General features: G+C 51.2%; 2 pseudogenes; both read right to left on the bottom strand.

Moving 5' to 3' along the window:
- Positions 1-1,392: 1,392 nt before the first annotated feature.
- LOC118357335 lies at positions 1,393-2,845 on the bottom strand (annotated as a pseudogene).
- Positions 2,846-10,331: 7,486 nt separating this feature from the next.
- On the bottom strand, positions 10,332-11,898 carry LOC113918210 (annotated as a pseudogene).
- Between the last annotated feature and the right edge of the window lie 3,874 nt (positions 11,899-15,772).

A 15,772-nucleotide genomic window follows, 5' to 3' on the forward strand; every position in this document is an offset into this window, starting at 1 on the left:
CCCCAGGGCTGGAGGGTGTCAGGGTAGCCACCCTCCGAGGCTGTAGGCTGACAGTGACTGGCAGGAGAGGAGGTGCACCTGATGCAGGAGAGAACCCTCAGGCAGAGAGGAGGGGGCAGGTGCTCCCCCAGCAGCTGGAGGAACTCAGGGTAGCCACCCTCCCAGGGTGCAGGATGGCAGTGGCCGGCAGGGGAGGAGGCACCTGGTGCAGGAGAGAGCCCTCAGGCAGAGAGGAGGGGATAGGCTCTCCCCCAGCAGCAGGTGCACTGGGGCAGGCTGAGGGGGCATCCGTGGACAGCAGTGCCTGCAGCTGGGGTCTCCACACAGACCCCCTCCTCAGGCTCAGCACAAGCTTGTCTGGATGGCCTTTGTCCCCCAGATACAAAGTCTGGCCCAGGACCCTCCTCAAGCCCCGACTCCCAATCCTTTGACCTCAGCTCAAGTGACAAGAAATGGCCAATAGTTTAGGTGGGGTTGGGTGCACAAGGACATTTGCTTTTCTGGCCCATGCTGTAACATTGCTGGCATTTTAAAGATCTCAGGGCTTTGATTCAAAAATGGTAGGATGCCGGGGACCCCAGTCGGCTTTCGGGAAACCTGCCTCTGGGCCTTGCAGCCCTCCCATCCCACCAGTTCTGCTCAGAATCCCTCCAGGTCACAGACCCACGATCTTGGCTCCTCAGATGGCCCGGACGATGCACCTTCAAAAAGCGATCCTGGTGGGGCAGCAGGACACACTGCGGATTCCAGCAAATCCACCTCCCAGAAACTGAGGGTACTGCTGGACGAGCTGTCTGAAAACAGCCATGTCAGGGTTCCAGGAAGATACCAGAGGCACAGGAGTAACTGAGGAGCATCTGAAGGTCAGGTAGGGGCAGTCAGAGCTTCCAGACCCTTCTTCCCTAAAGCTCCTCATTCCTCAGCTTTTCTTCCATTCCTGGAAGAAACATTCTTCTATTCTGCTTGGTTTCTATTTGCCCCAACTGTTATCCATTGCCTTAGGCAGCAGAGACTCACGTATGCCTTTAAATGTTTTGGACATTGAATGTCCTCCAGTAGCCACTTCACTACTGGGAGAGTTGGTAGCACACAAGAAGTCCCAGAGGACTCCAAGGGTCTGGACTTGGTGTTTCTCTCTCCTGAGATGGGGACACCTGTGGGAGGTGCAGGTGGTCAGCTGGGGGAGGGGGGCAGGCACCTGACATGGACAGATGGGGTATAGGTGAGGCCCGAGGCCCCTGGGGTATGTGCCTGGCATCCGGACTGAACAGGTTTTCAAAGCTGCAGACTGGCTGGGATCATCTTCAGGCTGAGGAGGAAGGTGAGGGGAGCAGAGGGGTGGCTGGGGCGTTGGCGTGCCCATGCAAGCAGTGCTGGGCTCCACAGTTTCCCTCAAGGGGACAGAAGTAGGAATCTGCTCTGACGGCTCTGCTCAAGGCAGCACCCCCTGATGGAGAGGGGGGCAGCCCCTCGTGAGTTCCAGATGTCCTGGTGATTCTTGGGCACAGCCACAAATCTCAGCTTCTTCATGACCTGGGGAATGATGGGGGGGGCCAGCCCAGCAGCCGCGGGTCCCACAGGTCCTTCAGGGGACAGCCCAATAGCCGCGGATCCCATAGCTCCTCCGGGGACAGCCCCTCATGAGTTCTGGGTGTCCTGGTGATTCTTGGGCACAGCCATGGATCTCAGCTTCTTCATGACCTGGGGAATGATGGGGGGGCCAGCCCAGCAGCCGGGGGTCCCACAGGTCCTCTGGGGACAGCACCTTGGTGGGCCTGTGGTCCAGCAGGTACCTGTTCGGGTGGCTCTTAACGGGCCACATGGCCTCAATCCCACTGGCCCAGTTGACCACCATCACCTGGTGACAGGCCGAGGTCAGTCGGGGAACCTCCACCACCAATCCCCCAAAAAGGCCCCCATGTAGTAAAAGTTACCCTGGTCGCTGGGGATGTGGGTCTGGGACTGTGGCCAGCACGCGTAGCTGAAGTCCTCGTGGGCTGCCCAGTAGAAACCGGGGTGTGGGGTGCCAAAGAGGGGGGACAGGATCTCCATGCCCACATGGTCCCAGAACTTCATTCCCACATCCACGTCCACGAACACGAGGTCTTCCACGTCAGAGGAAGCGCTGCTCGCGGAAGCGGCTGATCATCGCTCTGTGCCGCATGGACACATCTTGCCAGTGCAGGACACCGCAGACCTTGAGGACCACCACCCTCCGGCCCTCCCAGAGTGGCACACGGGGCACGGCAACCAGCTGGTCGGTGAAGACGTAGTAAGTGACCCTGTGTCCACCATGAGGACCACCACCCTCCGGCCCACCCGGAGGGGCACACGGGGCCCGGCAGCCAGCTGATTGGTGAAAACCTAGTAGGTGACCCTGTGCCCCACCATGAAGTGCTTCTCTGCCGTCTGCAGGAACAGCTCCAGGAAGACCACGTATCCACAGGGGCAGTGGACAGGGCAGGAACAGGGTCACTGCCAGAGGCTGGCAGCAGGACACCAGAGTTGGGGGCCATGGACGTGTGCACCTTCGTCAAGGGGGCAGGCCCCGGGCTGCTTTAAGCAACAGCCACCTCCTGACCTTCTTGAGTGAATCTGCCAGCAGGACCTCCCTAATGTCTGCTCCCAGAGATGGGGGCCATCAGCACCCCATCTTCCAAAGGGGAGCCTGAGGCTTTGGAGGCTGGAAACCCATGCAGCCCCACAGTCAGCATGCTGGAGCCAGGAACACTCGCCCTGTGCTGAGCTCCTGGGCAAACCCTGCAGGTGCCCTCCACTGGCCGCCCCCCATGCAGATCCCGTCCCCACCTTCCAGGAAGGAAGCACCTTTGGGCACAGCCCTCATTTCTATATCTTACAGACTGGGTAGAATCAGCAGGGCCGGCCACCTGTCCCACTTTGCTTTGAGTGGGCTGCCGCTGGCCCCCGCAGACCTGTCTCCACTTCCTGTAGGGTCCTCCCTGGAAGGCTACTGGGCATCCTGCTGACAAGGTGCTCAGTAAGCCACTGGTATTCCTAGGAGGGGTCACCCTCAAACTCTGCCAAATCAGGAATCAGGTCCAGCCCGTGGACAGGGAAGGCAAAAGACGACACCAGGAAGAAGAGGAGGCTTGCTTAGGCCCCAGGCTTGAATCCAAGGGTGTAAGCTTCCAGGTCCACGTCTACATCTCCCTGGCCCCAAAAGGTTGGAAGTCTTGTCCAGCCACGTCCCATGGCTGGTCCCCCTTTAAGGGTACTACCTGCTCCCCCCTGTGAGGACAGCAGCTCCCCCATTATCAGCAAGTGTGCTGAGCCCCTCTGAGACTGATTTTTTTGTGCAGACGCTAAGGCTACTTCCCTGGGCCTGCCCCACACCCGGCAGGTTAGTAAATCACTCACACAGGGAAGGCGGGCACTACATTTAAATAGGGGATAAGCACACTCAACATGAGTCAGGTCACCAGAGGGCAAGTCCAGACCCAGCCAATGGGGGAACAAGCCAGATATGAAGCAGGGGATAGAAGAGTGATCCTGGCAGAGGGCACAGCAAAAGCAAAGGCTTGTAGTCAGGCCCAGGGCACATGTGGGACGACCACACACTTGGGTGGCCCACAGAAGGGTGGGCCGTGGTGGAAGAGGTGAGGCTGGAGAGGTCGGGCAGGAGGGGAACAGACCACAGAGAGGCCCAAAGGTTATGTTCTGAAAATATCACTCTAGTTACCAGAGGAGAATGGGTTCTGTGCAGCAGAGGACAGGGAGACCCTAACCCTAACCCTAATCCCTAACTCCTAACCCTAGCCCTAACCACTATTACCAACCCCACGAAATCAGCAAAATACATTCCTGTACCTTTCTTAAAATAGATGTAAGAAGCCAGATCAGAAGAATTGCAAAACCAAGAGCTCATAAGTAGACTGAGCACCCTAAGCAAGTGGCTCTGCACAAACACCTCAAAGTTCTTCAATAGAGGGAAACAAGCAATGTTATAGAGCACAATGAATTTTTAAATAAAAACATGTGGTCATATTAATTCATGTAGAAAATGTTCTAACCAAAGTCCAATGTCTGTTGCTGATATAAATACTCATGAAATCAGGAATAAGGAGTAATTTTCTCATTAAATCTCTAGCAAACACCATGCTCAAGTCTGAAGATGGACCGCTCTACTCTGAAATCAGGAACAAGGACAGGTTGCTGGTTTTCACCTGTTGCTCAATATTGGACTGAAAGTTCTACCCAGAAGGATAAGCCAAGAAAGAAGGCATCCACATGTGAAAGGAAACACTAGAACTCTGTCTATTCAGAGACCAGAGATGACATCATCTTATATAGAGCTTCCTAAAGAATCAACAAAAAATGATTACAGCCAGTTACCTAATTCAGCACAGTTACAGGACAAAATATCAATACACAAAAATCTCTCTTATTTGTATACACTAGCAATGAATCATCCAAAAAGCCTTAAAAACGAAGGGGGCTCTGACACAGGCGACACCACGCATGAAGCGGGAAGTCATCACGCTGAGCGACATCAGCCAGTCACAGAAGGACAGACGCCCTGTGGTCACACTTACATGAAGTGTCCTGAGACACACAGTAGAATGTGGCTGCAGGGGCCGAGGGGAAGGGGGACGGGGAGCTGGTGTCTCCCGCAGACAGAGTCGCCCTCCGGGAGAAGGAAGAAGTTCTGGAGAATGACGTGCCCCCGTGGGAACCCAGCTAAGGCCGAGAACTGTGCACCTGACACGTTCTGAGGGGTCACTGTGACTATGTTTAGTCACAGTGAACACGGGAATGAGGGACCGATGCAGGTCACGACGTTGACGGCCACTGAAAACAGCCCCACTGACAGAAGCCAGACAGAAAAGGCCACTCCAATTGGGGCCATCTGTGCTCCTTCAGTCCCTAAGGGTTGTGCGAAAAGGGAAAGTGTCGGAGCAGTTCCAGAAGAAGAAAAGTGGATCTGAATGGAAAGGACGCTTCAGCCCGTGGGGCAGGTGGCGACAGCGGAAGTGGGCCCGTGGTCTGGGTTATAATGTGGAAACCGCAATGATTTCCTCAGTCAGGGTTCTGTGGTGGTTCCGCGGGACAGTGTCCCCGTCGGGGGTAACACGCCCTGAAGCACCCCGCGGGAAGTGGTAAATGTGGTAAGGAGACGACAGCTGGGGTCTGAGTGTGGAGATAAAGCGTATTTGCGCTGCGGGGACCGCTTGACCGCACTTTAATCACCGCAGAGTCCACGACTCTTCAAACCACCACGGCGGCACCAGGTCACGGAAGCAGAGACGACACCAGACTGTGACGGAGGCCGCGCCCTCCCAGACCCGGTTCCCCCACCGCGGAGAGCCCACTCCCCTTGAAGGAGGCCACGTGGTAGCGAGAGACTCGCGGGAGGATTCAATCAGCAGCCCCCGTGTCTCGGGTGCAGCAGAAGCAGTGGCATCTGGAATTCCCATTTTCCACAACCCTCCCCCAAAACCTGGTTAGAACTGTGAAAATGCAAGACGGGCACCTCAGGAGAGGGGACTGGGGACGCCAGCGGGGGAGGCCGGAGCGGGAGCCCGCCACTCAGGGTCAGTGACGGGAACGGCAGTCAGTCACAGGCCCAGGGTCGGAAGCCTCCACGGGAGACACCCATCAGTCACAGGCCCCGGAGCGGAGGACGCAGGTGTCTGCTCCTCCAGGAACTCCACGCTCCCTGCAGCTCAGGGGGGCGAGCCGCCGTCACCCCAAGGCCTGCTTCTCTCCGGCGGACTTTCCTTCGGAACAGCGCTCCCCGCTTCCTCCTCCTTCTGCACCACAGACTGACCGCTGACAGACCTGTTCTCTGACCCCGAGAGACAGCGCCCTCAGGCGTCGAGGTGACACCCGGAGACGGGCAGACAGCCCCCTCAGGCGTCGAGGTGACACCCGGAGACGGGCAGACAGCCCCCTCAGGCGTCGAGGTGACACCCGGAGACGGGCAGACAGCCCCCTCAGGCGTCGAGGTGACACCCGGAGACGGGCAGACAGCCCCCTCAGGCGTCGAGGTGACACCCGGAGACGGGCAGACAGCCCCCTCAGGCGTCGAGGTGACACCCGGAGACGGGCAGACCCCCCACAGGCGTCGAGGTGACACACGGAGACGGGCAGACCCCCCACAGGCGTCGAGGTGACACCCGGAGACGGGCAGACACCCCCCTCAGGCGTCGAGGTGACACCCGGAGACGGGCAGACACCCCCCTCAGGCGTCGAGGTGACACCCGGAGACGGGCAGACAGCCCCCTCAGGCGTCGAGGTGACACCCGGAGACGGGCAGACAGCCCCCTCAGGCGTCGAGGTGACACCCGGAGACGGGCAGACAGCCCCCTCAGGCGTCGAGGTGACACCCGGAGACGGGCAGACAGCGCCCTCAGGCGTCGAGATGACACCCGGAGACGGGCAGACACCCCCCTCAGGCGTCGAGGTGACACCCGGAGACGGGCAGACAGCCCCCTCAGGCGTCGAGGTGACACACGGAGACGGGCAGACACCCCCCTCAGGCGTCGAGGTGACACCCAGAGACGGGCAGACACCCCCCTCAGGCGTCGAGGTGACACACGGAGACGGGCAGACACCCCCCTCAGGCGTCGAGGTGACACCCAGAGACGGGCAGACAGCCCCCTCAGGCGTCGAGGTGACACACGGAGACGGGCAGACACCCCCCTCAGGCGTCGAGGTGACACCCGGAGACGGGCAGACAGCCCCCTCAGGCGTCGAGGTGACACCCGGAGACGGGCAGACAGCCCCCTCAGGCGTCGAGGTGACACCCGGAGACGGGCAGACAGCCCCCTCAGGCGTCGAGGTGACACCCGGAGACGGGCAGACAGCGCCCTCAGGCGTCGAGGTGACACCCGGAGACGGGCAGACACCCCCCTCAGGCGTCGAGGTGACACCCGGAGACGGGCAGACACCCCCCTCAGGCGTCGAGGTGACACCCGGAGACGGGCAGACACCCCCCTCAGGCGTCGAGGTGACACCCGGAGACGGGCAGACAGCCCCCTCAGGCGTCGAGGTGACACCCGGAGACGGGCAGACCCCCCCACAGGCGTCGAGGTGACACCCGGAGACGGGCAGACAGCCCCCTCAGGCGTCGAGGTGACACACGGAGACGGGCAGACACCCCCCTCAGGCGTCGAGGTGACACACGGAGACGGGCAGACCCCCCACAGGCGTCGAGGTGACACCCGGAGATGGGCAGACACCCCCCTCAGGCGTCGAGGTGACACCCGGAGACGGGCAGACACCCCCCCTCAGGCGTCGAGGTGACACCCGGAGACGGGCAGACAGCCCCCTCAGGCGTCGAGGTGACACCCGGAGACGGGCAGACAGCCCCCTCAGGCGTCGAGGTGACACCCGGAGACGGGCAGACACCCCCCTCAGGCGTCGAGGTGACACCCGGAGACGGGCAGACCCCCCCCTCAGGCGTCGAGGTGACACCCGGAGACGGGCAGACCCCCCCCTCAGGCGTCGAGGTGACACCCGGAGACGGGCAGACCCCCCCCTCAGGCGTCGAGGTGACACCCGGAGACGGGCAGACAGCGCCCTCAGGCGTCGAGGTGACACCCGGAGACGGGCAGACCCCCCCTCAGGCGTCGAGGTGACACCCGGAGACGGGCAGACCCCCCGCGCTCAGGGGAGAGCGGACGCCGCGAACTCGCCTACTCCCCCCGGCCGCCCGCGGAGTCCGCGCCGCGCCACCGAACTTCCCGGACGGAACCGACAGCCCTGACGCGGTGCGGACGCGGGCAGGAGCCCGCGGGGCCGGGGCCCGGGGGCACGAACAACGCGGCGGCGGCTCCCGGACCGCAGACCGCGGGAGCAGCCCCAGGAACCGAAGCCGGGTGCGCGTGGACGCGGACGCGCGGACCCCAGAGCGGATCCGAGCCCGGAGAGGGGAGCCCCGACCGCCCGGCGCACGGCCCCGCGGGACCCCACGGCCGCCCCACCGTCTACACAGCGCGCCCTTCCTCCGCGGCGGCCTGTGCGCACGCACCCCCTCAGCAGTCCCCGCTCAGGCGGCTTCTCACCTCCTCCCACGCGCGGTCCTGAGGAGGCCGGGCTCCTGTCGGCGTGGATAAAGAGCTATGTCCTCCAAGCGGGTCCTGTCAGAGCGGACACTGCCCCACGTCCTCCCCAACTCTCCACAGCGGGTCCCGTCAGCGTGGCCGCGGCCCCACGTCCTCCACAGCGGGTCCCGTCAGCGTGGCCGCGGCCCCACGTCCTCTCGGAGTGTCCCCCCTGGGGGCGGCTCCAGTTACTGCAAGCGGACCAGGCAGGGCTGAGTGCGCATGCCCTGCCCGGGTCGGGGAGCTGAGCTCAGGCGCCCCCTGCGGGCGGCGCAGGCAGTGCAGGATGCGGGGCACTCAGTTCCCTAGACGCACCTGGCCCCTTCCCAGATCCAGCTGAACCCAATAAAACCTTGGAAATTTCCAGCTGAAATGGACTACATCATCCCGGCTTCTCCAGAAATAATTAAGGAACAATGAATTGGAAACCATAAGATATGAAATGAAATGTAGACAAAACCTTAACAACTTCCACCAAAATTCACTCAAAATTGTGCATAAATTTAAGACACGACTATCAAAATATCAAAAAGAAAACATAAAAGAAAATCTACATGGCCTTGGGTTTGCTGATGAGTGTTAACACACAACACCAAACACCGATCCAGAAAAGAAACAAATTCATAATGTGAACTTTATAAAGTTAAAACTTCTACTCTGTGAAAGACCTTGCTCAGAGAACTAAAAGACAATCCACAAACTGTGAGAAAATATTTGCAACACACACATCTGATAAAGGATCTGTATTCAAACTAGACAAAAAACTCTCAGAACTCAACAGTAAGAACACAAATAACCTAATTAACAATGGGCAAATATCTGAACAGACACCTGGACAAAAAAAAAAATGTACAGATAATAAATAAGCGTACAAAAATATGCTCTACATCCTCTATCATTAGGAAGTTATCAATTTTTTTTTAAGATTTTATTTATTTATTTGACAGAGACACGGCGAGAGAGGGAACACAAGCAGGGGGAGTGGGAGAGGGAGAAGCAGGCTTCCCGCGGAGCAGGGAGCCCAATGCGGGGCTCGATCCCAGGACCCTGGGATCATGACCTGAGCCGAAGGCAGACGCTTAACGACTGAGCCACCCAGGCGCCCCAGGAAGTTATCAATTTAAACAAAAGTGAGTTAGTGCAGCCCACCCATTAGAAATGCTAAAGTCCAGAAAATGAGGATACCAGTTGCTGAAGGGTGAGGAATGACAGGAACACTTCTTCGTGCTGGGGATACACACTGTTTCCACACAAAAACTAGCACGCAATGATGCACAGTAGCTCTATTCATCATAGCTAAAAAATTGAAGAAATCCGGGTGTCCTACAATAGATGAATCCATAAGCAAACTGCGGTGCCTCCAAGTGAAGGGTGCCAGGAAGACCCCACCAGTCTGCCAGAAGGGTGCACATGGGGACTGCTGGGCCCCTGCCCCTGGTTGGTCCTGTATAAATCCACACATGTCTACTGAGTGCCCTCACAGGTCAGGGCTGTGCTGGCACCTGGAGCTGCCCAGGCAGAATGGAGCCAGCAGCACTCTTCTCAGGTGGGAAAGTGGAAAGAACAATACATGACCTCCGACACCCTCCACAACCCTTGACTGGGGTTGGGTTGGATTTGAAACAGTCAGTGACCAGGGAGACATTTCACTCTTCTATTAGAGCCCAGGACTGAAGGCAGAAAACCAATGCTTCAGCTCAATCCCGGACTCATGTGTAACCCTGGGCAAGTCCTGTCCACCCTGGAGGCCCAGGGAGATGGAGGAAGGGAAGAGGGCCAGTTATGTTTAAACTTAACCCTGACCCTGACCCCAAACCCCTAACCCCAGACCCTGAGCCTAAGCCCAAACCTGACTCGACACCTTATTTCCTAACCATGTACCAGAACCATCTGATCTGCACTGTTCTACTATGGCGTAAGCTGAGCCTATAGCCCTTTGTAATAACGTGTAATTGTGACAAGCGGTCTTATTTTCTCTGCTCATGGGAGATACCTAGTTCTTGGGTGTGGACATTTATGACCCCTTCTTCTTTCAATCTTCAATTCAAACCTCAAGTCACCTATATGTTCAACGGTTCTCAGGACAGTAATCTTCTAGGTGTTTTGAGATATTGTTTATTTTTTAGTGTTCCTTTTTTATCTAAATGTAGGTAAAAAAATTATTGCAAATTTGATTTCTGAACTTATTTTCAAATATTAATAATTCTGTTTATTTTTAGAAACTAAGTATGACATAATTCTGACATACAAAATATAGATCACAATTTAATAAACACATATTTCATCACATCAGTTAGGGTTAGGGTTACTTTACACCAAAAGTAACCACTATCCTTTGTGGGGGTTTATGATTTCTGTAATTATATGATAAATACTGTTTCCTATGTTACAAAACATTCTACATTACATATGTGTTATTACTTTATAAAATTTTAAAACTTATATACATGACATCATCATCTAAACTTTACATTTAATGCCTAAAATGTTTCATAAGTTGACAGTAACTTGATTATAGCTTTTTGGATTGTTAGTTCAATGGGGACTATAAATATAACTCATGTTGTTGATAAGCATATTATCTATATTCATACAAATGACTCCTTGGTGTAGCAGAATGCTAAGAAGTGTTCCTATGAGCAATGAATTTTCTTTAAGAAGAGAAAATTCTGATTCTTGTTTTCATGAAATTTATTCTGGAAATTCTATTTTCATTTTTAATTAGAAGGAAAGAACAGATGGTTGGGTAACATGATGAAAAAAGGTTACTAAATTTCTCCAGTTGCTGCTTCTTCTTACTTGTATAAAATAAATAAACACTAAGAAAGGTGTTGGTCCAGAAAAGAAGACAAAGCAGCTCACCAATATGAGAATAACATAGGTAGCTTTGTTTTCAAGAGAGCATGATGAAGACTGGATGGCACTGTGAACATTCTGAGCTGTTTTGTGGTGTCTGTAAAGGATATTCACCATGTAGATACTATTACATGTCATCAAGGAGAGAAAGAACAAATCTCGAAGGAATACCATACTTAGAAATATTGGTGCTATCTGCCTATCAAATGCCTTGTTTTTTACAATAAGCACTATAACACCCAAGTCCATCACCAGTGGTATTCCTGTTGGCCACAGTTTGTAAAACAACCACAGAATAGATGGCCATGTTGATCATCCATCCAGAAGTAAAGTAAAGAGGGTTGAATGAATGTAGAAATTCTGCATCTGAGCCAGGCTCATTTAGGATTACTTGGAGTAATAGTCACTGCCTGAAATGTACTCTGGAGGGCAGTTGTGCACAGAGAAATAGTCCCGGTAACTCTGAATATAGAGCACTATTTTACATCCAGTATCGCCCATCTCCAGCCTAATTCCAAAGGATGACATTATATTTGGAATCCCTCTGAATAAGAGTGTCAGGGCATTAGCCAAAGTTAAGTGGGCAAGAATCACATCTACAGGCTTCTTCTTATGAGGATGAATTAAGAAGGTATACATATATAATGTAAATAACAAAGAATTCCCCATGAAACCAATACAGGTTAGAAAGATAAAGAAGATCCCAAAAATTATGTCACTGGAAATCATTGTCTTTCAGTCTCTCTTAGATCTTCAAGCCAAGTCCAGTACATCCTATAGACAAATAATTTGATTATGAATGCAAATATTAAAGGTAATTGAGACTGAAGAGTAAGTTATCAATTTTAGGGAGTCTCCCTGCAGAATCAGCAAATACACAGCTATACCAGACCAAGGAATCATCGAGATTCTTAAAGAACAGAACTGTTAAGGAACAGAAGGCAATGTTTATGAAGACAGAGAATATCATGTGTTCTGTGAAAATTAATAAAAGTAAACTTTGTTTAAAAAGAAGTTGGTCTGGGGGAGCGCCTGGCTGGCTCAGTTGGTTAAGCGTCTGCCTTCGGCTCAGGTCATGATCTCAGGAACCTGGGATGGAGCCCCACGTTGGGCTCCCTGCTCAGCGGGGAGTCTGCTTCTCCCTCTACCTGCCGCTCCCCCTGCTTGTGCTCTTTCTTTCATTCTCCCTCTCCCAAATAAATAAATAAAATATTTTTTAAAATAATATAAAAAAGAAAGAACTGTTAAGGAACAGAATGCGATGTTTATGAACACAGAGAATATCATGTGTCCTGTGAAAATTAATAAAAGTAAACTTTGTTTAAAATGAAGTCAGGGGGCCAAAGGGGGGAGCTCTAACACCCTACCATTCTACATCAATTACAGACCCAACAGGGAGAGAAGTATCTTACAACTTAATGCTACTTTAGCTACTCCTTTACTATCCCAGCAGGAGGAAGGTGGTCTCCTCCCGCCCAGGCAACAACAGCCCAGCCAATGAGAGACTATTTGGCCAATTCTGAAGACTATTTTTATATATTACGAGACACTTTTATTTCAAAAACTTTAATTCTCAATCGATATATTTTAATATCCCTGTCTTTCCATGCACATTGAATACCAGTAGCATCTGTGCAATGATATCCTTCCCAAAAGCTTATTGTATTACATAGCTCAGTTTTACAAATTCTATTATTGTAGCAAATATAAATATGTCACACAGATTCTGCTAAACAAAACCTATTTCACACTAAATATATTTTGTTATGTTTGCTGTGAGGTTGACTAATTTAGGAAACATTAAATCAGGCTCCCTGGTCCAAGGGAAGCTGCTTCTCCCTCTCCCACCCGCCCCCCTGCTTGTGTTCCCTCTCTTGCTGTCTCTCTCTGTCAAATAAATAAATAAAATCTTTTTTAAAAAAAAAGATACATTAAGGTCTATATGGTCAAACGCATAATATCAAAACCAACAGCCAAGTTATAGATTACCTCCATCATATTCTAAATCTCTTACGTCCAGCAAGTGGACCCAGTGATCTGCTAAAACTGGAAAACTTGGAATTACCATAACCTCACTCCATACTCAGTTCACTTACATGGACTGAGATGTGTCATATACTGCCTACCTATGTGTCCCATGACGCCCTTGTCCCTCCACTTGAGTATTTCCTGAAGTCACGGGTCAAGACTGGAGATGCCACAGACAGACCAAGAGGTAAGAAAAGGCTCTGGGGAGAGCAGGACAAGTCTCTAGAGATGATCCAAACACGGCTAAGAAATGAATGAATGTAAAGGAAATTGGCCTGATTTCTTTTTTATTATTGTTATGGTTAGGGGTGTGGCTGGGGTGATGACTGATACATGCCAGCAGGGGGTTGCATGCTTTGAATCTCCTAGTGGTGCCAAAGGAGGGAGAACTTGGGATTTCTTATCACTTTGCCCAGAGTTGAGGCACAGGGGGAAGAATGAGGAGGGAAGCCTGAAAGCTGACAGCAAACATAAAAAAAAAAAGTCAGATTTATTATTACAACTACCCACCAATCAGGATACCTACAATTTTACAAGTGACCACATCAAATGTTGGCAGAAAACTTACCACTCTTCTGCATCTAGTTGTAATGTAAACTCTAACAATCACTCCTGTAAAAGAGTTTGGCAGTTTCTTCAAAAAACACTTCACATACAATTACCACATAATTCAGCAGTAGCACTCCTGGGAATTCATCCCAGAGAAATGAAAAATTATTTTCACATAAAAACCTGTATGCCATTGTAGATAGCATTATCTACAATAGCCAAATTATGGAAACAGCCCAAGTGTCCATCAACTGCTGAATGAATAAAGAAGATGTGATAGATATATAATGGAATGTTACTCAGCCATAAAAAAGAACATAATCTTGCCATTTGCAAGGACATGGATGGAGCTAGAGTATTGAGCGAAATAAGTCAGAGAAAGATAAATACCATATGATTTCACTCATAGGTGGAATTTAAGAAACAAAACAAATGAGCAAAGAGAAAAAGGAGAGGCAAACCAAGAAACAGACTGTTCTTTTTTTTTTTTTAAGATTTTTAGTTAATTTATTTGACAGAGAGAGACCCAGTGAGAGAGGGAACACAAGCAGGGGGAGTGGGAGAGGGAGAAGCAGGCCTCCCGCCGAGCAGGGAGCCCGATGTGGGGCTCGATCCCAGGACCCTGGGATCATGACCTGAGCTAAAGGCAGACGCTTAATGACTGAGCCACCCAGGTGCCCCAAGAAATGGACTCTTAACTATAGAGAACTGATGATTGCCAGAGGGCCAGTGGGTGGGGGGTGGGTTAAATAGGTGATGGGGATTAAGTAGTGCACTTGTTGTGATGAGCACCAGGTGTTGTATGGAATTGTTCAATCAGTACATCGTACACCTGAAACTAGTATTACGCTGTATGTTAACTGGTATTTAAATAAAAACTTAAAAAAACTACACAACAAAAGAAAACTAGAGGCTTCTATTACATGAACACAGACACAAAAATTGCAAGCTAAATATTAGCAAGTTGAGTCCACCAATATATAATAAAGGGGGGAAAGCCATCACAATGAAATTGGGTTTGCTCCTGGGATGAAAGTTTGGTCTAAATTTGAAAATCAATCAAGGTAAACTACATACAAACAAAATAAGGAAAATTAAATAACTATCTCTATGGATGATGAAGAAAACTGATGAAATTCAATGCCTATTCATGAGAAAAACTCTCATTAAAACAGGAATAGAAGGTAAGTCCCTTAACTCAATAAAGGATATCGAAGAACTACTCAGCCATCAAAAAAAATTTGTTTCAATGAAATCTTGCCATTTGCAGTGATGTGGATGATCAGAGAAAGACAATTATCATATGATTTCACTCATATGTGGAATTTAAGAAACAAAACAGAGGATTATAGGGGAAGAGAGGAAAAAATAAAACAAGGCGAAATCAGAGGAGACAAACCATGAGAGATTCTTGATCAAAGGAAACAAACTGAGGGTTGCTGGACGGGAGGGGTATAGGGGTATGGGGTATAGGGGGTTGGGGGGATGCGGGATGGGGGATGGGGGATGGGGTAACTGGGTGATGGACATTAAGGGGGGTATGTGATGTAATGAGCACTGGGTGTTACAGAAGACTGATGAATCACTGACCTCTACCTCTGAAACCAATAATAAATTATGTTAATTAATTGAATTTTAAAATAGTAATAATAATAATAAAGAGATATATATGTTCAGGGGCACCTGGGTGGCTCAGCCGGTTAAGCGGCTGCCTTTGGCTCAGGTCATGATCCCAGGGTCCTGGGATCAAGTCCCGCATTGGGCTCCCTGCTCAGTGGGGGAGGCTGCTTCTCCCTCTCCCTCTGCCTCTGCCTGCTGCTCTGCCTACTTGTTCTCTCTCTATGTCAAATAAATAAATAAAATCTTTTTAAAAAATGTTTAAAAAAGATATATATGTTCAACTAAAAAAAGGATATCTAAGAAAGCATACAGCTAACATCGTACTCGATACCGGAAGTTTCCTCCTACTACGATTTTTTAAATACCAACTAAACTTTTCATTTTGAGATAACTGTATATTCCCACATAGTTGTAAGAAATAATAGAGAGATTCCATGTACCCCGTACCCAATTTCCCCAGTGACATCTTGCAAAAATATAGTAGAATATCACAAGCGGGATGTTGACATTGATACAAAGTACAGACCATTTAATCAAACCAAGGATGCCTCATATTGCCCTTTATAGACACATCCTCTCCCCACTCACCCCTCCCCCCCTTAACCCCTAACAGCCACTAGTCTCTTCTCCATTTCTGTATTTTGTCATTGCAA

This window comes from Zalophus californianus, chromosome 1, assembly GCF_009762305.2.
Source record: "Zalophus californianus isolate mZalCal1 chromosome 1, mZalCal1.pri.v2, whole genome shotgun sequence".
Taxonomy (NCBI): Eukaryota; Metazoa; Chordata; class Mammalia; order Carnivora; family Otariidae; genus Zalophus; species Zalophus californianus.